At 39.8% G+C, this 25,746-nt stretch overlaps 1 pseudogene; it reads left to right on the top strand.

Annotated features, from left to right (window-relative positions):
• Positions 1-19: 19 nt before the first annotated feature.
• On the top strand, positions 20-14,365 carry LOC137768317 (protein FAM32A-like; annotated as a pseudogene).
• The last annotated feature ends 11,381 nt before the right edge of the window (positions 14,366-25,746 follow it).

Genomic DNA, 25,746 nt, shown 5'->3' with positions numbered 1-25,746 from the left:
CGCCCCGGCCCGTGACGTCATGGGCCCCAGCCAATCAGCCGAGCCTGAGGCCCGCGCCGCGGCCTGCGAGCCCGGTGACGTCACAGCGCGGGCCCGAAATCCGCGGCTCCCAGGTTGCAGTGAAGTGGAGTTATCTGGATCGCGTTTATCTGCCGTTGGAAGGCCGGGAAAGCGTTTTCCCCAATGCGACTGAAACGCAGGGAGGCTCACAGAATTGCAGATAACGTGTACCTTGTCTGAGGCTGGCAATGGAGGAGCTGAGAAAACCTAAGGGAAACAGAGCTTTTTTTTTCAGAAATCACAGCTCTGTTCTCTGATTAACGTAAAGAAATGTTTCCCACAAATACATTTACTAGACACTGAAATGAATGTCCATTTGGAAAGGAAGATGAAAGTTTTGGGATTTGGGGGTTTGTTTTTGTGTGTGTGTGTGTGTGTGTGTGTGTGTGTGTGTGTGTTAACATAAAGCTGAATATTTCTTAGAAATAAGCCTTATAAGACTAGCTTGAATAGTAGTCACCTTCAATCCATATTGTATAACCTAAAATGATCAACTGCTAATTTGGGAGAGAATAAAATACATTTTAAAACAAGAGTACAAGGCCCAAAGAGTGCACCTGTTGAATGCTCACTGGCTGCCGGGGAACAGACAGGCATTGCTGGCTTGCAGAAAATGCGTTGGACAGAGCCCTGGCCCACAGGAAGTGAATGACTACTAGCAGAGACAGGCTAAATAGCATTCATTCTACAAACATTTAATCAGCTTTTATCTTTAAAGTTTGTCTTCTGAACCAAGCACTGTGCTAGCCTTAGGGATATAAATATGAATAATATGTAGTTCCACCCTCAAAGAGCTGGCAGACTAGGGAAGGGCAGCTCATGACACCACAAACCCATTGAACACACCACTTCCTCAATAGAATAGATGCGATTCTGGAAAGTTGTTTTTCTTGCACATCTCTGGGATAGGAATTCTTTTTCCCTTGGCTTCCCTTAATAAAATCAAAGCTGTATTCCCATAGTGAAAGTAGAAAATCCAGTTAATCTTTTGGTAGAGGAAGAGGTCACGACAGTGATCAGCCTAAAGGCATCCTGGGCATTGCATCCTATCTGATCTTTTTCCTGATGGGAGTTGTCCTTACCTGGAAGTTAATGCTCATGTGTAACAGTTTCACGACTTCGTAATTTCCGAATCCCTTTAAAACAATTCAGTTCAGTGAACATTCCTGGAGTATCTATTGAGTACCAGACAAAGATGCACAAGGCCCTGTTTTTGCCATTGAGGAATTTACAGACTGAACTAGGGAGGATTCTAAGATGACCTTCAAGATTCCTGTGTACACCAAGATTCCTGGTATACCCAGATGTTCTCCCAATTATTCCAACAACCACTAATCTAGGTACTGCTGTGAGGGATTTTGCTGATGTAACTAAGGTCTCAAATCAGTTGACTTCAAGATAGGGAGATTGTCCTTGGTGAGCCTGATGTAATCACGTGAGCCCTTACAAGGGATTGGGCTTTTCTTGGAGATTCAAAGCATGAAGTAGATTCATCATCAGTGAGATTCTCCACTAATGGCTTTGACGATGGAGGGGGCTGCTTTCCTGGAGAGGATTCTAGGCGCTCAGAGCAACCCCTGACCGCCAGCCAGCATGGAAATGAGACTTGAGTCTTACAACTGCAACGACCTCAGTGAGCTTGAAAGTGAATTTTCTGCAGAGCCTCCAGAGAAGAGCTCAGCCTGACTGATGGCATGATTTCAGCCTTGGGAACCCTGAGCAGAGAACTCAGTTATGCCTTGGCTGTGCTAGAAATTCTGACTTACAGAATTGTGAGCTAATTAATGGGTGTTGTCTTAAGTTGCTAAATTTGTTTTAATTTGTTATGCAGCAGTAGAAAACTAATACACAGGACAATGAAGGAGACAGATACAAGAATAAAAAAATTCAATACGTTGTTGTGTTACAAAATGTTGCTTTTTTCTTTCTTTCTTTTAAATAGGGACACCTCAAGATAGAGCAATTTTCCTTGCAGTCTTACCTGGTTCTGCCACTTAAGGCATTACATGCATTAGTCTGGAAGTTTCAAAAATGAAGAGAGATTCTTTAAATTTGAAACTAAAATATATAAAAGACATAGCTTTTCTTCTTTTTGGAAAGGAGGGAGTTATACAAATACATGTGTTTTTAAATCCATCTATCAAGTTTGCTCCAAGTGATGGATGACCATAATTACAAAGTTTTATTTATTTAACAAATACTTTTTGTCAGATGAAAAATTCTCAGGATGAAAAAGAGATCTCTGGGGCTTCCTTGGTGGCACAGTGGTTAAGAATCTGCCTGCCAATGCAGGGGACACGGGTTCGATCCCTGGTCTGGGAAGATCCCACATGCCGTGGAGCAACTAAGCCCGTGCACCACAGCTACTGAGCCTGAGCTCTAGAGCCCGCGAGCCACAACTGCTGAGCCCATGAGCCACAACTACTGAAGCCTGCCCGCCTAGACCCTGTGCTCCACAACAAGAGAGGCCACCACAGTGAGAAGCTCGAGCACCGCAACGAAGAGTAGCCCCTGATCACCACAACTAGAGAAAGCCCGTGAGCAGCAACAAAGACCCATCACAGCCAAAAATAAATAAATAAAATAAAATAAAATAAAAAGAGAATTCTGAGTATAAAGCAATTGTTCAATAAATTAATAGACATCGTTGGTTTCCTTAGAAAGGCATTGAGTTTAAAGAGCAGAAACTTGAGTTCTGGGTTGATTCCCACCTCAGTGAGTTTAAGTTTCATGTATTGATAACCTGCAATTTACTTAATTGCCCTGAGCCTCAGTTTTCTCTTCTGAAAATGGTGACAATAAGTGAGATAAAGTATGTAAAGTCCTTTTTCCAGAACCTGGCACACAGTAAGGACTCAGTAAATGCCATGATTACTCTTAATCTGCTTCTTGGGAATGATCTGTAGGAAGATCAGCTGATGAATTTTAAAAGTAAAATTCAGGAGTGACATGAGGGTGATAGCATGGTGAGTACTGATCACAGATGATGTGAAGTATTTTTTCCAAGCATTTGGAGCAGGGTTTCTCAATAGCAGCACTACTGATATTTGGAGCTGGCTATTTCTTTCTTGTGGGCAGTTATCTTTTGCATTGTTGGATGTTTAGCAGTATCCCTGGCATCTACCCGCTAGATGCCAGTAGCATTTCCCCCCCCACTCCCCCTGCCACTGTGACAACCAAAAATGTTTCCAGACATTGTTAAATGTTCCCTGGAGGCCAAAATCACCCCCACTTGAGAACTACAGGTTTAGAGAGAAAAGTCTTGCACATTTTATGGAAAGGGTGCTCACATAAAAGCAGTGGAAATTAGTCCTGGAAAGTGCATCTACAGAGAGGCTGCTTGAACCTTGGTTTCCTTAATGCAACTGGAAAAGTCAGTTGCTTGGACAGGAAGCCAATAAGTCACTCTGCTTCCCTCCTGCTTGGACAGAGTCCTGTGAGGCGTCCCGTGTAGAGATGTATACAGGCTCCAGGTACAGGGCAGTGGTCATTCCAGAACTTCAGCCGGGTCTTTTGTGTAGCCCAAGGCTGAAGGAACATCAAGGACCCCTGAATCCCCTTTCATTTTTTTTTTTTTTTTTTTTTTTTGCCTTTGGCCATTGTTCAGAAGTAGAAGGAAAATTAAACCATAGCCCCATTGGTGGGCAGAGAGTTGTTCAGGCTTCATTGCATTTAGAGAAATGTTTCTCTTCTTTTATAGGAATCTAGACTTTACTCTCTCTGAACACTGTCTTTGGGAGATGTGTGTTGTTAAGGAGAGGAGGCATCTTCAAACCCCATGCTGGCTGGGAGGTCTCAGGAGCCCTAATCGGAATTGCAAAGCCCACCCGAGATTCTCCTACTCCAGCCGACTCTTCCACCCACCCCTGTTCCCAAGTCCTCTGTGGCTTTTATTCTAGTGTGAGTAAGGCTGACTTGGATATATAATTTTACCTTTTATTTACTCCCACATTGTAAGTGCATTTAATTAGCCCTACCATCTGGTGAATCTGCTTCATCCACATAGCCTCGTGGTCATGTGGTACAAGGAACGAGGCAGAAAGGGAAGTGTGGCTGGTTCCACATTCACCCTTTGAACCCAAGGTAGTTGCATTGTATCAAGGGGGACTGTAGACACCAAGCTCCAGGAGGTGACCATCAGTAGAGTGGTGTGTGATTTGTCACAGCAGTGATGGGAGAGGTGAAAGGACTCCAGGATCTGGAGACAAAACCCCCAAGAAGTCAACATAAGTGGGATGAGAGCCATCCCCACGTCTTCCCAATACACTCAGGAGAGGTGACACCTGGGCAGTGGGGTAGGGAGAATAAATAGAAGGTAGTCGGGCGAGTTCAGCCTATGCCAAAGTTTATGTTTCATTGTAACTGGAGTTTGAAAAACAAAAAATTAAATTGGAAGATCGGCAAAAATTAAAAATCTACATAAATGGGTCACTGTGACCCAAATACCCCATAAACCTCAGGAGAAGGATTTTCTTCAGCATTCTTGCCCTCTGGCCAGAAAAATCCATTCTGAATTTTGTTTCTGAATCTGTCGATCTTAACTTCTACAAAATCATTTCCTTTTTGTTATCCCTCTAAAGGCTTTGCATCTAGAATCTGAGGAAGCTTCGGGTTACATAATTTGGCTACATTTGCCTTCAAAGCATGTCTACCTGATCAAATTCCCTGATAAACATTTTCCTGTTATATATGTCAAAGAAAGAGAAATTATTTTTATTTTATTTTTATTTTTTAAAATACATTTAAACACCTCGGCATTCTATTTTGTTCAGTCATTCCCCTCCTTGCCCTTACTCTCAACTAAAATAGTTTCTCATGTTCCCTGTTTCTAAACATTTTCATTGCCTTCTTTCCATATGACACACAAAACTCCCTTTTCAGCAATATCTCTTTGGTGGAGCTGAAAGAGAAACACAGACTTCATGGTGGCAAAATGGTTGTTTTAACATTTTTCTTTTCCCTTTCTGATCATGATTATAGTTCTGCCTTTATTTTATTTGTCTGCTGAGGCTTATTAGCACCTAGTTATATTAGCTCATTCTCTAGCGAGGTGTCCCAAGAGCATTACTCCAGAACTCCTACAAGGATGTAGCTTTCCCTCTGGGAAAAGGCATGTATCCAGGAAATTTGCTAAACCGGAACCTGCTGTCCTTAAATTAGCAGACTGATCTTTTATGATACGTCCACTTAGTAAGATACAATGATCTGGATGACAGCAGAGCTTGCTTTACTCCAGCCTTGCCCCAGACAGAAAGTGTGCTTGTCCTGAGCTACAACACCAGCAAAGTAGTTGATAGAACGAGTGCAGCTAAGATTTGTGACACAAATGGAAGTCTGGGTGTTAGAAAGACTTCAAATCATGACTTTGCCACAATTAATTAATTAATTGTGAGCTTGGATAGGTTACCTAACTCCTGTGAACCCCCATTTCCTCATCTGTAAAAACGCAATAATGGTATATTCCTTGTGAACTTGTTGTAAGAATTTGAGAAAATAAATACGTGAGTGTGTGTGTAATAGGGGAAGACAGTGCAAAGATCAGCAAGAAGTTTTTTAAAAAGTGAGAAATTTGACAATATATCTAAAGTTCTGATAGTAGTGGTCCTTGGTCTATAATGTGTGTAGAGATATTAAGTTTAGGTTTTGTTAAATTAAGTATGCCTGTTAAAAAATTTAAGGTGTATCAGTTAGAAATTGCATTCAGCTAATAAAAGTCTTGACTAAAGTGACTTGAACAAAATCAGAGTTGGTTTTTGTTTCACATGAATGAAATGTGGAGGTGGGCAGTTCAGGGCAGATTTGGCCACTCCTTGGTCATTAGGGGTCGGGCTCTTCTTTCTGCCCTACTATCCTTAGGGTGTGGCTTCCATCTTCAAAGTTTCCTCAGGGTGAATGATGGTTTCTGGAGTTCCAACTATCACACTCACATTCCAAGCAGGACAAAGGAGGGAAGGACAAAGGAACATAGGCCAACTGTCATTATTCTTTTAATGAGCCTTCCCAGAAGTTCCAACTAACTTCTCATGTACTGTTTCCCTTCTATCTTTGAGGGAAACTCAGAAATGTAGTTTCTCAGCAAGGTTTATTTCCCAGTTTCATTGCTAAGGAAAAAAGGGAGAATGGCTATCGCAGAGACATCGAGCAGGTTCTGCCATAAGGGTAACCACTAAATATTAGAGAAAGAATGAGAAACTTCCAAACAAATAGAAAGGAAAATGGGGACCAAAGAAAGTCCATCAATCCAACAGATAGTGGGAATGAACAGAAGCCAAGAAAAATCATTCTAATGAATGATATACACAAAATAAGATGGAGTAAATAATTCCAGTGCTTTTTTCTGTTGTTTTTTTGTTTTTTGTTTTTATTTTTGGCTGCATTGGGTCTTCGTTTCTGTGCGCGGGCTTTCTCTAGTTGTGGCAAGTGGGGGCCACTCTTCATCGCGGTGCACGGGCCTCTCACTATCGCGGCCTCTCCTGTTGCGGAGCACAGGCTCCAGACGCACAGGCTCAGTAGTTGTGGCTCACGGGCCTAGTTGCTCTGCGGCATGTGGGATCTTCCCAGACCAGGGCTCGAACCCGTGTCCCCTGCATCGGCAGGCAGATTCTCAACCACTGCGCCACCAGGGAAGCCCCTAATTCCAGTGTTTAAGTGTACTCATAATCAATGTGAATGGACTTAACCCACAGATGAGAACATAGATTGTCAGACAGGATAAGTCAAACAAAAGTCATCCATATGCTGTTTATAAAAGACACACTTAAATTATAACAGAGGAAGTGTGAAAGCAAAGGACTGGGAAAATATGTAACAGGCAAATTCCTGTTAAAGGATAATGTTTTTAAAAGATAATATCATGATGCTTATATAAATAGAGAAGAAAACATCAAAGATTTTATTTAACTCTTTAATTAGTGAGGGAACTAGTAAGATGCTATAAAAGAGAATTCAAAGTATTACACTTTTATAGTTGAATCAGGAATGAATACACAAATAGATGCAAAATAGGTTAATATCCACAGGGTGATAATCAATTACATTTCACTGAAGATAATTTTTATAGCGATGGAGAAAAATTATTTGCATTGCTATCAGTTTTCTATAAAACAGCTCAAAGACAAGGAAAGGCACAAACTACAGAACCTGAAAACTCAGCAGGATGTGCTCTCCAACAATGCTTAATTTTCCGTTGAAGACACCAAGGAACCTTTTGGTCTATGTTAGTCTTTCACAACGTTCCCTAGTGTTCCCTCTCCTTCTATGATCATAAAAATCTCAAAGAAAGATTATTCTTTTTTTCTTTTTTAAAAAAATTTATTTATTTTTTATTTATTTTTGGTTGCATTGGGTCTTCGTTGCTGTGTGCGGGCTTTCTCTAGTTGCGGCGAGCGGGGGCCACTCCTCGTTGCGGTACGCAGGCCTCTCATTGTGGTGGCATCTCCTGTTGTGGAGCACGGGCTCCAGGCGCGCGGACCTCGGTAGTTGTGGCTCATGGTCTCTACAGTGCAGGCTCAGTAGTTGTGGCGCACAGGCTTAGTTGCTCCACAGCATGGGGGATCTTCCTGGACCAGGGCTCGAACCCATGTCCCCTGCATTGGCAGGCAGGTTCTTAACCACTGTGCCACCAGGGAAGCCCTCAAAGAAAGATTATTCTTAAGTTTGACTGGCAAGATCCAGGTCCACAGAGTAATTTGACCAACTACAAAATTAATTTTTGTCTTGAAGTTTTCATAAGGAATCCCAGAATGATCTCTTAAAAGATTTGCTCTCCTATGGCTAGGAAACTCTTGCCATCAAATTATGCCTGCAGTATCTATAAATTTGGGTGAAATTCTTTCTTCTTAAAATCTTCCAAATTTCTTAAGATTCCTGGTCTGCCAGGAAGTAACCTTCCTCACCTCCTGTGAGGCTGGGATCCTATAAGCCAGACACCAGCCAGTTTTCCTAGGAGGGCTTTGTAAGCGTCAGCTCCGTAAGCCAAGTCAACCTTAGCTCCCTAAAAGTGGTTGGTCATATCTGATGAAATAAGCATCATTCTCAAATATGGCACTCCAGGAAAGGCCCTGGTTGTACAATCAATTCATCCAATTGTATCCTGGTAAGGAGAACAGATTCTTATTGAGCCTTTGCAAATAATTATATTGCCATGAAAAGCATGGAGAATCAGTAAGAGTTTCTGAATTCTGTGAGATAGGTGGTGATCAAATATAATTTTTAAATGTTCCATTTCAGTTTACAAAAGCAGAACCTACTAAATTTTATAGGTTACAAATAGCTTAAGAAGAAAGAAAAGGGTTTATTTATACAACCAGAATATAGAACACTGAAATAAAATCAACATTCCAAAAAAATAACCACAGTGAAATTTTTCTCATCAGTTCACTCAGTCTTATGTAATTAATTCTTGTTCCCTGAGCCTTGGGTTAGTAGTCCTCTTGACTAAAAACAGTCCTGGAGATCTTGATTTTGTCCACTGGTATGGTATGAAAGTTATCTAAGAGATGCCAGCTCAGAAGCATGTACACTAGAGGCTAAGTTTTAAAGCACTGATAGCCTGAAGTACCGGGTACAGTCCTTTTCTATACTGAGAAAAGACTCTGAGACCATCCTTCTTAGTTGAAGACAAAATTGGCCTGTAGCAGGACTTCCCTAGTGGCGCAGTGGTTAAGAATCCGCCTGCCAATGCAGGGGACACGGGTTCGAGCCCTGGTCTGGGAAGATCCCACATGCTGTGGAGCAACTAAGCCCATGTGCTGCAACTGCTGAAGCCCGCACGCCTAGAGCCCACGCTCTGCAACAAGAGAAGCCACCGCAATGAGAAGCCCGCACACCGCAATGAGGAGTGGCCCCCGCTCCCTGTAACTAGGGAAAGCCCGCGTGCAGCAACGAAGACCCAATGCAACCAAAAATAAATAAATAAATAAATTTATTTAAAAAAAAAAAATTTGGCCTGTAGCTTACAGCAGAGCCTTCAGGCAAGCATCAGAGTAAAACAAAAACTACTTGTAGATGGCAGAGACTTAAAATGGCTATGTTTAATTTATAACTAGTAACCTTCAAATGTGAAAGGTCTGATGAGGGGTGCCTAATAATAATGCAACCCACAGAAATTTGGTTGTTTCTATAGCATGTCAAAGAAAGATAATAACGTCACCCCCCTGGCAAAAAAAAAGTCTGTCCCTAAGGATAATGATTGAGCTTACATTCAAAGATACCTGATTCATTAAAATGGAGAAACATAATTTTATGGAGGAAAAATCTTGAGATATAACATAATGATCATAAAACATAATATACCAAGAATATACCAAGAATAGCAAGTAAAGAGATTCAGGAGTAGGGCCCAGACCTCTGTATTTTTATAAAACTCCATAGGTAAGTTTGATGTGCATTCCCATTTGACAACCACTGGCCCAGTAGACACCAGGTTCAAATTAAAGAAATAAGACTATGGCCAGGCCAAGGTAACATGTTAATTACTGAAATTATGATTGAGACTATACTGTTGTTGTCGAATGTCATCAGGCAAAGTATTGCCAGGACTCTGATACATACAGGAAAACACGACACTGCTATTTCATAAGAGTTTTGATCAGTATTTTCCTTGAGGATAAAAACAGAACACGGACAGACAGGGCACTGACAAATCTCCAGGGATTTCCTGGAAAGCATACCATTTCTGAAATATTTATTTAACAATAGTTTATCTGTACAAGTTTAACCTAGGGAAAACTGAGCTCCTCTTCTGATCTGAAAACTCTACTCATGCAAGTCCTACAATAGTAATGCATTAAACAAATCTAGCGCCTCTCTTTTTATAAGGTGAAAGAACAAGGCTTTGTGACTTCCAGGGGTCCTCTAGGGAATCTCAAGATTGTTTTAGATGTAAAAGACATCTTGATTTTCTGTACACTTTAAAATGGCTAAAATGGTAAGTTTTATATTATGTATATTTTACCACAATAAAAAGGTTAAAAAAATTTTTTTAATTACAATTAAAGAATGCCCCCCCCCCCGCCCTGAATCCTGATTTTATTTTACTTTTTCTAAATTTAAGATCTAATTTTTGGGGAAATGAAAATAAATAAAATAAAAAACTTATCAGAAGATATTTGGATACTTAATTAAGATGGGATCATGGATGACTTAGAAACAATAATTGATTACCTATTTAATTAGAGTCACAATAAAGCATTTAAAAATAAACATAGATGGTAACAGGATTTTTAAAAATCTATGTTCTTTCACAAGTGAAGAACCTTGGTTCTTTTTCTTCCTTAAATAATCAAGAATATAGTAAAGTCAACATAAAGCACAGGAAATTATGCTGGTAAAACCCAGAATCTTTGGTTACACAGCAGGTAATGATAACCTTTACATTGCAGGCTGAAGCATTACTCAGTAAATCAAGGCAACAAGCCTACTAAAATTGGGCAAACTTTGCTAAGATTTTAACACATTACAGAGCTACTTTTCAGACTTGAGTATTATAAACTAAGGCAAATAAAATGTAATTTCCAAGTTCTGTCCTTCATTATCCTTTTTCCTATTCTGAAACAGACTGACATTTTACTTTAGAACAGATCTTGGGGGGCTGCAAGGTCAAAACTAATTTTATTATAACACTAAGATGTTATCTATGTTAACATGCAGTGCATTAATCATTGTTGTTGGCAAATGAATCAATATGTATTTTTAAAAGTTCTCAGTTGCCACCTTTAATACAGTAAATGTCGATAGTTATAACCCACATAAACAAAAGTCGCTGGGGCCCTCAATAAATCATGAGTGTACAAAGGGGCCCAGAAACTAACAAACAAAAAAAGTCTAAGAAGTACTGCCTTAGGATAAATTTATTCCTTTTCCTTGGAAAACAAAAGCACATCTACAGTTGTACATCTATTTATGATAAAAACTCTCTAGAAAGTGGGCATAGAGGGAACCTACCTCAACACAGTAAAGGCCACATATGACAAGCCCAGAGCTAACATCATACTCAGTGGTGAAAAGCTGAAAGCATTTCTTCTGAGATCAGGAACAAGACAAGGATACCCCCTCCTGCCATTTTTATTCAACATAGTCTTGGAAGTCCTAGCCACAGCAATCAGACAAGAAAGAAATAAAAGGAATCCAAACTGGAAAGGAAGAAATAAAATTGTCACTGTTTGAAGATGATGTGATACTATACATAGAAAATCCTAAAGATGCCACCAAGAAAAACTACCAGAGCTCATCAATGAATTCAGTAGAGTTGCAGGATGCAAAATTAATATACAGAAATCTGTTGCATTTCTATACACTAACAATGAACTATCAGAAAGAGAAATTAAGGAAACAACCTCATTTACAATTGCATCAAAAAGAATAAAATACCTAAGAATAAACCTGCCTACGGAGGTAAAAGATCTGTACTAGGAAAAGTATAAGACACTAATGAAAGAAATTGAAGATGACACAAACAGATGGAAAGATATACCGTGTTTAACCCACACACTTATGGTCAATTAATCTATGACAAAGGAGGCAAGAACATACAATGGAGAAAAGACAGTCTCTTCAATAAGTGATGCTGGGAAAACTGGACAGCTACACATAAAAGAATGAAATTAGAATATTTTCTAACAACACATACAAAAATAAACTAAAAATGGATTAAAGACCTAAACGTGAGACCAGAAACCATAAAACTCCTAGAAGGAAACATAGGCATAACACTCTTTGACATAAATCATAGCAATGTTTTTTCAATTTGTCACCTAAGGCAAAGGAAACAGAAGCAAAAATTTAAAAATGGGAACTAATTAAACTTAAAAGCTTTTGCACAGCAAAGGAATCCATCGACAAATGAAAAGACAACCTACTGAATAGGAGAATGAATTTGCAAATGATATGACTGATATGGGGTTAATATCCAAAAATGTATAATCCATAAATAGCTCATACAACTCAACATCAAAAAAACAAACAACCTGATTTAAAAATGGGCAGAAGGGGACTTCCCTGGTGATCCAGCAGTAAGACTCCATGCTCCCAATGCAGGGGACCCGGGTTCAATCCCTGGTAAGGGAACTAGATCCCACGTGCATGCCGCAACTAAAGATCCCGCACGCCACAACTAAAGATCCCACACGCCACGACTAAGACCCAGTGCAGCCAAATAAATAAATAAATATTTTTTAAAATAATAAAAATAAAAATGGGCAGAAGACCTGAATCGATATTTTTGCAAAGAAGACATACAGATGGCCAACAGGCACATGAAAAACTGCTCAATATCATATATCATCAGAGAAATGCAAATCGAAACCACAATGAGATATCACCTCACATCTGTCAGAATGGTTACCATCAAAAAGTCTACAAATAACAAATGTTGGTGAAGATGTGGAGAAAAGGGAACCCGAGAACACTGTTGGTGGGAATGTAAATTGGTGCAGTCACCATGGAAAACATTATGGAGGTTCCTCAAAAAACTAAAAATAGAACTACCATATGACCCAGCAATTACACTCCTGGGTATATATCTGAAGAAAACAAAAACACTAATTTGAAAAGATACATGCACCCCAATGTTCACAGCAGCACTATTTACAATTGCCAAGATACAGAAGCAACCTAAGTGTCCATCAACAGAAGAATGGATAAAGGTGATGTGGTGTATATATATACAGTGTAATACTACTCAGCCATAAAAAAAGAATGCAATTTTGTCATTTGCAGCAACATGGATGGGCCTAGAGGGTATTATGCTTAGTGAAATAAGTCAGACTGAGAAAGACAAATACTGTATGATATTTCTTATATGTGGAAGCTGAAAAACAAAAGAAGCTAGTGAACATAACACAAAAGAAACAGACTCACAGATAAGAGAACAAACTAGTGGTTATCGTCAGTGGGGAAAGGAAAGGGAGGAGGAGCAAGATAGAGGTAGGGGACTAAGAGGTACAAATTACCGTGCATAAAATAAATAAGCTATAAGTATGTATTGTACAGCACAGGGAATATAGCCAATATTTTATAATAACTCTAAATGGAGTATAAACTTTAAAAATTGTGAATCACTATGTTGTACACCTGAAACATGTAATACTGTAAATCAACTATACCTCAATTTTAAAAAGCACATACAGGTGTATTTCTTTGTCGTTACTGTTCCTAGTGTAGCCTCAATAACTCTTTTTTTTTTTTTTGGCTGTGTTGTACGACATTTGGGATCTTAGTTCCCTGACCAGGGATCAAACACGTGCCCCCTGTATTGGGAGCATGGAGTCTTAACCACTGGACTGCCAGGGAAGTCCCAATAACTCATATTAATTAAACTTTAAACCACAATAATTAATTTCCATTTATAATGACCCAAAGATGTATCCTCTCTGTAGCATATGAAAATAAGAAGCAAAGTATATAAAATTAAATAGTGGTTACTAGTCAACATTTTGGTATTCTAACTTACCTGGTTGTGTGTACCAGAAAGCCAAACCAGCTTAAGCAAAAAGGAAATACACAGGGTCCGGTAACTGAGAAGTTTAGGAGTTGAATAACTTTGGCATGGTTGACTCTAGCTGCTCAAATAAAGTTACTGGGCATCTGTCTCTTCTCATCTCTTGGTTCTGTTTTCCTCTGAGCTGGCCTTGTTCTTCAGAGCCATCTGCCTTCTCGTGATGAAAAGAAAGTCCCTAGCAGCACTAAGCTCACATGATCCTTAGTGTCTCACAGCTCAGAAAATGGAGATTCAGGTCATCGCTTTCAGTATCTGATTATTCTCCCTAAAAGGTCCTTAAGTAGCTCTACTTGGAGCAGAAGCCCATCCCTGGGCCAAGAGCTGACTCCAGAGGTCTGGGATACTCCAAATGCTCAGCCTGGACCACCTGCCCACCCCTGTGATCATTTAGAATAGGGAGCAGGTGTTCTCTGCCCCAAGCATGATGCTCACTGTTTTCATGAAAAGGCAGCCTTGAAACTTCAGCAGGGCGCCGTGGAAGCCTACGAGCAGGTCCAAAAGGAGCCCCTGAAGCTGAAAGGCGCCGCAGAGCTCAGAGTGACTAAGCGGAAGAAATAAAAAAAAAAGGACAAGGCGAAACTCCTGTAAGCGAGGGGAACGGGCAAAAACGAGGAGGAGAAGTGGCGCAGCCTGGACAAGCGGACACTGGCCCAGGTGGCCTCTGAGAAGAAGCAGGAGAAATGGCAAATGGAAAGGATCCCGAAGAAAGCATCCAAAACCCACAAGCAGAGAGCAGAAGACTTCAACAGATGCCTGGACACGCTCACGGAGCACTATGACATTCCTAAAGTTAGCTGAACAAAGTAGCCTCCCCATCCGGGGTACGGCGTAGCACCGAGGAGAAGCAGAAGGCAGAGTTGGGATTATGTTTGGTGCCTTTGGCACTTTCTAGAAATATTCTCTTACACACATCCTTACGTCTTCTGCTTGAGACAGTGCTTCTCAAAGCTGTATGTCCTCATTCTGGAACTTGATTAAAGTAAGACTGTCCTTTTACTCTATTTTGACTTCTCGGTAGCACGTAGCAGGAAAGCTTTTTAGCTTGGAAAGTTTACCCAGAGATTAAGGTTATTTCTGTGTAAGTGCTGTGGAAAAGTGTTTTTACCCCCGAGTTGCATCTGACTCTTTGACAGCCAGCCAGCTGGCTTTGCCTAGATGAAACCAACTCCAGAGGACAAGGAGCTAATGCCAGCGTGGCCTGCAGCATGTAGACCTCTGTAGGGCCCTGCAGGGGCTGCCTTTCCAAGCTCCCTCTAGCTTGGGGCTCATGCTCTCTCGTCCAGGGTCCAAGGAAGCCACCTGTAGCTTCGTGGCCTTCAGACTACCTCCTCAGCCACCTGACCACTGAGACAATGTGGCCTGGGAAACAGAACAACCACCTAAGGCAAGGATGGAACGTACGTCTTGTCCCTTTCTGAAGCTGTGGCCAGTGTGTAGCCTCTTCCCCCAATGTCCCCATTCCAGACATGTCTAGTGGGTGTTGCCATGGCAGACACTGCCAGTTGAGCACAGCATTCTTTGTAATGGAACCCAGACACAACCTGCCTTCTTACCCTCCACCCTGGGCTCCAAGCAGCTCCCCGTATTTATTCAGAGTTGGCACATAACGTGTTTGGCGTTCCTGGCCTCAGGACACCTCAGGGGTGATGGGACCAAGGCAGAGCTCCAGAACAGACAGACATGGGTGCAGTTGAAAGGAAGGACTCAGGTTCCCATGCTGGAGAGCCAGGATCTTTGAGGGCCTATGTGTACCCACCAGATGCGGATCAAATTGCATATGCTATTGGGAGGAAGTGTGTTGACATAGATGTTGAAAGAATAAGAAAGTCAGAAAAGAAAAACCAAGTGTTGGGTTTGGGGCTGTCATATGTGAAAGGCAGAATAAGACAAAAAAGTTATTAAAAAAAAAGAAAAGGCAGCCTTGTTTAGCGGACAGAACACTAGACTGATATTCAAAATACCTTGGTTTTGCTTCTGGCTCTGCCACCTCCTAACTGTGTGACCTTGGGCAGGCAATTTCACTTCCTCAGACACCAGTATTTTGTGGTGTAGAATGAATGGGTTGGATTAGATGATTCCAGATTTAAATGTCTATAAATGTGTTTCATTAATTCAGAAGGAATCAAGGTTTATTTGTCTGTTTGGGGGCTCAAAACAAGATGTAGAAGTAAGTTCTAGCGGTCCTAGTCAATAACAGAAACTTGTTCAAGCTAGGTTAAGCAAAAGAAAAATACGTCAGGAGAATTTGTACAAAAATCCAGAGTATCTCACAGAACCCAAGGACAGAAGTGGACATCACGAAAGCCAAGCAGCAGGAACTAGAAAACTACCAGGAACTATTATTTTCTCTCAGTCTCTGTCTCTCCCTCTCCCTTCCTACCTCCCTCTTGCTCTCTCTCTCTCGCTAACCAGATTATTTTTTTCCCCTTTTCCCTTTATTTTGCACATAGTTCCGTTCTCCTCTTTCTTTTTTATTTTTTTCCATTCTCCTCTTTAAATGTCTACTTTCTCTGCTTCTCCCGGCATGTGGATGAGAATGGTTTTCCAGGATGGCAGCTTCTGCTCTTCAGTTTCCATAACCCTCATTCCAGCTAAAAGGCACAATCATCCCTGAATCTCACCTCCAAGTCTGATTGCCTCACCTCAGGTCAGGTGTCCATTTGTGGCCAGCAAAGCAGGGTCATCAATCATAAACATGGTTGCCTCATGGAGATGGAGACGTTCTCAATGAAATGGGGGTACTGAACTGGGAAGACACCCCCAAAGGTATCTATTTCAACAGTTAGGGTAATTTTTTTTTACAGACAAGTGCAAGGTACTATTGTTAAGAAAGAAGAACTCAACAAGAAATAACAAATGTCGGAGAGGATGTGGAGAAAAAGGAACTTTTGTACACTGTTGGTGGGAATGTAAATTGGTGCAGCCACTATGGAAAACAGCATGTAAGTTCCTTAAAAAATTAAAAATAGAACTACCATATGATCCAGCAACTCCATTTCTGGGTATTTATCTGAAGAAAATGAAAATACTAACTTGAAAAGATAAATGAACGCTCATGTTCATTGCAGCATTATTTATAATAGCTAAGACATGGGAGCAGTCTAAGTGTCCATCAATGGATGAATGGATAAAGAAGATGTCATACACACACAGATGTATATACACACACAATGGAATTTTGTTCAGCCATGAAAAAGAAGGACCTCTTGCCACTTTTGACCACATGGACGGACCTTGAGGACATTATGCTAAGTGAAATAAGACAGACAGAGAAAGACAAATTCCATATGATCTCACTAATACGCTGAATCAAAAAAACAAGTAAAACGGCTCATAGATACTGAGAACAGATTGGTGGTTGCCAGGGGTGGGGGTGGGGTGGGGGGTGGGTGAAATGGGTCAAAGTGTGGTCAAAAGTGCAAACTTCCAGTTATAAAATAAATAAGTCCTGGGGATGTACAGCATGGTGGCTTCAGTTAATAATACTGTATTGTATATTTGAAAGCTGCTAAGAGAGTAGAGCTTAAAAGTTCTCATTACACACACACACAAATTGTAGCTACATGTGGTGAAGGATATTCACCAGACTTATTGTGGTGATCTTTTCACAATACTTGCATATACAGAAATCAAATAATTATGTTGTACACTGAAAACGAATATAATGTTATATGTCAATTATATCTCAATTTTTTAAAAAGGAAAAAGAAAGAACTTTACAACTATAAGGCTTTTAGATAGATAAACATGAGTTAAAAGAAAAAAACTTCTTGGAAGGGGATGGATTCATAGAGTATAAGAAACTGAGCATGAGTCATAATAACACCATTTTAAAAACGCAGTAGGAAAAAAAACACAGTGGGAAGTGTAACCAAAATATAACATAAATAGTTTTAGGGTCTTGTATGATTTATATATATTTGGCAATGAGGATTCTGATATATCAATATGTGGATCTGGTGGTATTTCTTTTCTGAACTCAATTAGAAAACCAGATGGATCAATTTCCAACAGCAGCTCCGAAGCTAATATGTTCTGATCCCACCTCTTAGAAGAAAGGCCATCTGAAGGAATGCCCAGGTAGAATCACAAGGCATTTCATACTGATATCCTCATTTCTGGTCAAACCTCTTATAGTTATTTATAAATAAATATTTATATTATATAGAGAGAGAAATAAATCTGGAGATTTCATAGAAATGGCATCATATAATATCTGTGGTCTTTCGTGTCTGGCTCCTTCCATTTAGTACAGATATGCCACATTTTTTTATCCATTCATCAGCTGATGGACATTTGGGTTGTTTCCACCTTTTGGCTATTGTGAATAGTGCTACTGTGAATATTTGTGCATGAGCTCTTGTTTGAACACCTGTTTTCAATTCTTTTGGGTATACACCCAGGAATGGAATTGCTGGGTCATATGATAATTCTATGTTTAACTTATTAAGAAACTGCCAAAATGTTTTCCAGAGCGGCCGTACCATTTTACATTCTCACCAGGGTTACATGATGAGGGTTATAATTTCTCCACATCCTGGCCAACATTTCTTTTCCGTTTTTTGACTACAGCTAACCTAGTGAGTATGAAGAGGGAATCTCAAGGTGGTTTTGAGTTGCCTTTCTCTAATAACTAAGTTCTTAGGTTTTTGATTGCACAGAAAAGATTGTTTACTCTCAGAGGCATGGATTGTACCTTAGAGGTTTAATATTCTCAGGGCTGAGAATACAGTACGTGATTTAATCATTACGTGTTGACAAATCTTTCATTTGGCAAACATTTACAAGCAGAGTCTGGGCTTCGTGTGAGCTCAGCACCAATCAAAGAGAGTTCTATTTAGCTTCAGGAGGTCAAAAGATCAGAGCACATGGATACATTCTAAAGACTCTATGACAACAGGCCCCTAAGAAGGCAAATTCACACCTCAACATGACGCAGCAATGGAAGCTTTAGAAGCAATCTGATCCATTGCACCAAATGGTGGCTGAAGGTCAATTACAATTAAAATCGGTATTGGCTTCTGTTTTCATCTCCCTTTTCATTTTTAATAAAATGTGTCTTGGCAGAAATCTCTTAAGGCAGATGGGTGCCCACTTTGTAGAGGTGTTTGGTGGGTTAATGTGAGCCAAACACTTCATGATGATAAGACGTCTGCTGCAACTGAAGAGTCAGGTGCTCTTATTAATGAGACGTTTAATTCTGAGCATTTACTCCATGCAAGATCCTGTCCCAGGCAATTTATTAATAGCTGAGAACGTAATGCGCAGCTTTCAGACATTATCTCAATCTTAATAAATAGCTCTTTCCTCCGCTGCAGCACTGGTTCTGTCTGGGCTCAGATCTGAGCTCTGCCCCTTACTAGCTATGAGATTTAACCTCTGTGAACATCAATTTCCTTCTCTGTAAAGATGGAAATTAAAATGCCCATCTCTTAGGTTGTTTTTAGGACGAGCTAGGATAACCTGGTTAACTTACTACAATGTCTGGCACCTGGAGAGAAGTTAATAATGTTAGCTCTCTTTGCCTTCATTTAGAAGTAGGGATATTATAGATATTATTCCTCCTACTTTGTAGATGGGAGAAGTGAGGCACAAGCCTCACAGTGAATGAGTCATCATCCTGTCTTCCCAGCTCACAGCCATTTCCAGCTCCCTGAGGACTGCACCCTGAACCAGGGTGATGGACCACAGCAGTCATGTTTCTACCACAGGCACGGCCTTCAGGTCATTGCTGATTGAATTGAGGGAGACAGACATGGGATTAAAGTGGGCCAATCAGATTCTTGTGTAAGAATTTGGAATTGAGACCAAGAGACAGAAAGTTAGAATCTGTATGTGGTTAGAACTGTGTCACATAGTTTAGGATCTTGATGCCACTATATTCTGGCATATGGATGGAGGAGTGCAGGAAGTTGGTCCTCAGAGAGAGAAGACGGAAGTAGATGTGCAGAAAGAAGCAGCAATGAGAGCCGAGAAGAGACCCCAGTGGTTTTCCAGTACTTGGTTCTAGTATTTTCTGAGCCCAGCTCACACATTTTCCCTTGGATTCCATGAGACACCCACCTACAGACTTATAATAAATTCCCTCAGGTCACTTCTCGGAGTTTGGTGGGCAAGATTTTCACAGGCCACCAAACTCCAGTGAGCAAGTGACTGAACTTTATTTCCTGTAACATAATTACATTTGAGTTCTCATTCCACCTGATGGCAGAAAAGCAATCAAGTTCAGCTCCAGGTAAACTCAGTCATTTCAGCGTTTTTTTTGGCATTTTAGGTTTCACTCAATTCAGGGTATCTTCACACATTTCCTTCTCACCATAGTGTCATCTCCAGACTTCTTGGGCATCCTTCTTGCCATCAAGAGGAGGCATTTAGCCCGTGCTCACCTCCCTGGAGAGAGGTGCAACGCGGTGCGATGCATTCCATCTGCTCTGGGGTCATCACGTCCTTGCAGCCACTCTCCAGCCACCTGATTCTGCACCACAGCCCTCTACAGCTCTTTGCTCACTGTCAGACACTTCTGTGCCTCTTTTAGGAACTCACTAGCATCCAAATCTTTTTATATCTTTTTATTTTTAATAAAAATGGTTTTGACAAAATCTGAACAATCTTTAATCTGCAGGAAGTAGAGGCTTGTAGTTAGTCTTCTGATTTCTTTCTAATATCTTGCTTACAACATAAACTTTGTGCATTGATCTCATGGGGGGAGAGTCTTTGGAAACTTGAAATTCCTTTTTCTTTCAAAAATCCTGGCTGTTGTAAATCAAAAGTGTTAGATTTTAAGACTATTGTTTCTACTATAAATTTCAAGAGCCTAAGTTGGAACTAATCTGAGTTTTAAGAACCTAATTTGGAACTCAAATCCATTTGGCTGAGATACTGCATAGTGGTGACTTAACTGGGGAGGGCCAAGGAGTAACTTATAGGAAATGCACATTTTGTCATGCTGCATGGATTTGCGTTGATTTCTTGATTACTGTGAGCTGGATAAACACTGGCTTCCCAAGAATGCTTTCCATCGTTTGACCCTGTCTGCCTTTTAGAATTTCCAGGATTATCTCCTCTGTAATGTTCCATCTGCTTTCCACAATCCTTGTGTCACTTGGTGCACAGATACTGGTGGGCACATGGAAAGGGTGAGCCAAAGTTAGACCTGCATTTGCAAGACCACGTGAAACCCAACGCTCATTCTCCTGAAGCCAGGCTGCTTTTAGAAAGAGAGAAGAGGAATGTCATTCCATCACGCATGCTTATCATTCCCCAACTTTGGTTTCAAACCATCTTTATACCCTGGCCCATGGAGAAACTTGCCATTAAATTCTGTTCTCTCACAGCCCTTATATAGCAACTGTGCTGGGGACCACTTCAGACATTCCAAGCTTCACTAAGACAGCAATTTTCTAACAAGAAAGCTAGAATGGGGGAGCATCTAAGATTTAGTTGCAGCAAATTGGAGACCAGACAATATAATCAACTTATTCAGAATAGTCAGTGAAAATCAGCTCTATGGGAGAGACACAACATTGTCATGCTTTAAATGCAATGCATCTATCAGTTAGGATTATAGGGGTCTTAGAGTAAGTATTCCCTTTGTTACTTCTAGGTCACGGGGTACAGAAAAGTAAATTTAATGAATTTTAATGATATAATAAAAATATAATATCACATGAAAAAAGTAGTAAACAGATATACACATATGAATCCAGTTATTCATATATATATATATATATATATATATATATATATATATATATATACGCATACACATATATGTGTATCTAGACACATATAAGAATAAAAGATGGAAGCAGTAAACAGTGATCACTTCTAGGTAGTGGTATCATGGGTCGTTTACATTTTCCTCCTAACATTTTAACACGTGGCCCAAATTTTTCATTATTCTTATCAAGAGAAAATAATTAACATCATCCTTTTTTAAAGGGTGAAATGGGACTTCCAATCTCATAAGATAACATGAGGGGAAATGATAATCTGAAAGCTCTCCTGCCACATTGCCTAGAAATGCTTGATAAAATATAGCAAAAGTTATTTTAAATCCCTGAGTGAACTAGTAAGAGAGAAGGGAAGGCCCAGGTGTGTCACTTAGAAATAGCAAAGCCAGGGGCAAGGATGTGAGATGCTGCTGAAACTGGGATTGGGGCCTGGATCCCTGAATAAAGCAGTTTTTAAAGGGTTGTACTCTCACTGAAAGAGTAGATTAGGAAAAATATTAATCCACTGGCATAGAGACAAAAAGGTATTTGTATGCTTTTCCCTGGGTGGGAAAAATGTCCATCTGAGAAACAAAATCTCCAGGTTTGTTTCTACTCCAACTCTGGAGGTTTAAATTTGCAGATGATCCAGGAACCATGATTCTAACTGAACTCCAAGGTGATAAAATGACCAAAAACTTGGTCCAGATATGGTGATCTCTCCGTAGCAAACTCAAAACAGCTCTTGAGAGATACACCCCAAACCCAGGCCACAGGGGAGTCTCACAGAAAAACAGCCTTCTCTAAAGACGAGCTCACAAACAAAAATGATGAAATACAGAAGGGCAAAATCCTCCATGAGAGTCAGCAGACACAATAAATAGCACCGAAAGATTCCCTAAAACTCTGCATAATAGAATGACAATTTGTTTTTGTTGTTGTTGTTTGTTTGTTTGAGTACAGGAGTGGCATGATCTGATGTAATATTCCACTGTATATATGTGACACATCTAGAATGACAATTTGAAAGAGAATGTAAAATAATCACGTTTAAAAGTCTTAAAAGGCCTTAACGATGTAATTAAAACACCAAGGGACTTCCCTGGTGGCACAGTGGTTAAGAATCCATCTGCCAATGCAGGGGACATGTGTTCGAGCCCTGGTCTGGGAAGATCCCACATGCCACGGAGCAACTAAGCCCGTGCGCCACAACTACTGAGCCTGAGCCTGCGAGTCACAGCTACTGAAGCCCACGTGCCTAGAGCCCGTGCTCTGCAACAAGAGAAGCCACCGCAGTGAGAAGCCCACGCACCGCAACAAAGAGTAGCCCCCGCTCACCGCAACTAGAGAAAGCCCACGTGCAGCAACGAAGACCCAATGCAGCCAAAAATTAATTAATTAATTAATTTTAAAAAAGAAAAGTTTTGTTAAAAAAAAAAAACCCACCAGAAAAAGAACAAGTCCTATGAAAGGCACTTTGCATGACAGTTGCAAGTACAAAATCTGGAGCTAAACTGCTAGGTTCAAATCTCAGCCCTATCACCCATTAGCTGGATGGTACCACCTATTAGCTTGATTTCTTGATTACTGTGAGCTGAAAACCCTGGTCTCCCAAGAATGCCTTCCATCCTTTGACCTTGCCTGCCTCTTAGAATTTCCAGGATTATCTCCTCTGTAATGTTCAATCTGCTTTCCACAATCATGTCAATTGGGGTGAGTCACTTAATATTTCTGTGCCTCAGGTCCCTCCTCTATAAAATGGGAATATTAATGGTACTTACATCAATGGGGTGTTGTGAGGATTAAATGTGTTAATATATGTAAAGTGCTTAGAAGACTGCCTATCAAACTATATCAGAGAGATGGAAGTGGATAGATATAGACATAGTTATATATTGTATTAGTATATATATAATATATGTTCTAAATGTTTATATACTAAATCCATGAATTTAAAAATAGACTCAGATATCAGACACAAAAACCCAGCCATATGCTGTTCATAACAAGGACACTTAAAATCTAATAACTCAGAAAGACTAAAAAAAAAATGAAATAGCAAAAAAATTATACCAGGTAAATACACATTTAAAAAAAATTGACAGCACATACTCAGTAGCAACAACAGAGGCCAGAAGACAGTAATTATGTTGATATTAGACAAGAAAGACTTCGAAATTTAAAAAATTTTTTAGATAAAGAAGGTCACTGCAAAATGAAAACATGAACAATTCACCAGGAATATTCAACAGTTCTGATGTTCTAAGCACCAAATAATATAGCATAATTGACAGAATGACATGGTAAAAATGGACAAATTCACATTTAGAATGTGGCAGGCAAAAATAGAATATGGAAGATTTGAACAACACAATTTACATGACTCAGTGTATACCAAAAAAGTCAAGGTTTTCTGAATACAATGTACTACAATTTGAAATCAGTTAACAAGATAACTCAAAAAAACATTAAAAACACACTTCTAAATAGTTTCTTTGTCAAGAAAGAGACTGTAAGGGACATAAATACATATTTATCACTAAAGGACAATGACAATAACACATAATAATACATGTGGGATGCAGCTAAAGCAGACCTTGAGTCACTTATGACCTTAATTGCATACATTAGAAAGGAAGAAAGCCCGAAAAGTAATAAGAGAAACGCCCATCTTCCAGTTGTAAAACAAATATGACAAACCCCAAAAAGTAGAAGCTAGGAAATAGTAAAAATCAAAACAGAAATGAATGAAAAAAACAAAAACAAAAGTTGTTTTTAAAAAAGTTAAAATAAGATGACGCTGAATAGCCGAAACAATCTTGAAAAAGAATGAAGTTGAGGGGACTTCCCTGGTGGTCCAGTGGTAAAGAATCTGCCTTACAATGTGTGTTTGACCCCTGGTCAGGGAACTAAGATCCCACATGTCGCAGGGCAACTAAGCCCACGTGCCACAACTACTGAGCCTGTGTGCCTCAACTAGAGCCCGTGTGCCGCAAACTACAGAGCCCACGCGCCCTGGAGCCTGCGTGTCGCAACCAAAGAAGAGGAAACCCGCACGCCACAACTAGAGAGAAGCCCGCGCACCACAACGAAGAGCCTGCGCGCCTCAATGAAAGATCCCGCGTGCCTCAAGGAAGATCCCGCGTGCTGCGACTAAGACCCAATGCAGCCCAAAATAAATAAATAAATAAATAAATAAATAAATCTTAAAAAAAAAAGAATGAAGTTGGGGGACTTACTCTTTCCAATTTCAAAATTTACTACAAAGCTCTGGAAATCAAGATAGTGTGGCATTAATAAACTGTTATATTAATGGTCAATCAACTTTTAACAAACATGCCAAGAAAATTCAATGGGGAAAGAATAGTTTTTTCCACAGATGGTGCTGGGACAACTAGATATCCACATGAAAAAGGATGAAAGTGGACCCCTATCTTACGTTATATATAAAAAATTAACTCAAAGTGGATCAGAGATCTAAAAATATAAAATTCTTAGATGAAAGCATATGAATAAATCTTCATGATTTTAGACTATGACTTCTTAGATACAATAGCAAAAGCACAAGCAATAAAATAAAAATTTTGATAAATTGGACTTTATCAAAATTAAAGAATTCTGAGTTTCAAATGATAGCACCAAAAAAGTGGAAAGACAACCCACAGACTGCAAGAAAACATTTGAAAGTCATATATCTGGAAAGGGACTTGTACCCAGAATATATAAAGAACTCTTACAACGCAATAGTATAAAAATAAATAACTCAATTAAAATTGGGCAAACGATTTGAATAGACATTTCTCTAGTGAAGATATACAAATGGCCAGTAAGCGTATGAAAAGATGCTCAACATCATTAGTCATTAGGGCAATCAAATTATTTGCAAATCAAAATGATGAGATACTGCTGTGCACCCACTAAGATGGCTATAGTAATAAAAGAATACTAATAACAAGTGTTGGTGAAGATGTGGAGAAATTGTAACCCTCATTCATGGCTGGTAAATCAGAAAATGATGCAACCACTTGAGAAAACAGCTTAATGTCAAATATGGAGTTACCAGTTACCATAGGACCAAGCAATTCTGCTGCTAGATATATATCCAAGAGAAATGAAAATGTTTCTCCACACGAATACCGGTACACAAATACTCATAGCGGCATTATTCATAACAGACAAAAAATGGAAACAATCCAAATGCCCATCAACTGGTGAATGGATAAACAAAATGTGGCACATCCATACAATAGAATACTTTTCAGCAATAAATAAAGCAGAATAAAGTACTGATGTATGCTACAATATGGATGAATCTCAAAAACATGCTAAGTGAAAGAAGCCAGTCATAAAAGACCAAATATTGTATAATTCTATTTATATGAAAGATTCAGAATAGGAAAATCCATGGAGACAAAAAGCAGATTACTTGTTCCCTAGGGCTGGAGGATGGAGGAATGGGGAATGATTGCTTAATGG

This window comes from Eschrichtius robustus, chromosome 8, assembly GCF_028021215.1.
Source record: "Eschrichtius robustus isolate mEscRob2 chromosome 8, mEscRob2.pri, whole genome shotgun sequence".
Classification (NCBI taxonomy): domain Eukaryota; kingdom Metazoa; phylum Chordata; class Mammalia; order Artiodactyla; family Eschrichtiidae; genus Eschrichtius; species Eschrichtius robustus.
Note: the sequence above shows the minus strand (reverse complement) of the source record. Positions and strands in the feature narration are given on the sequence as shown.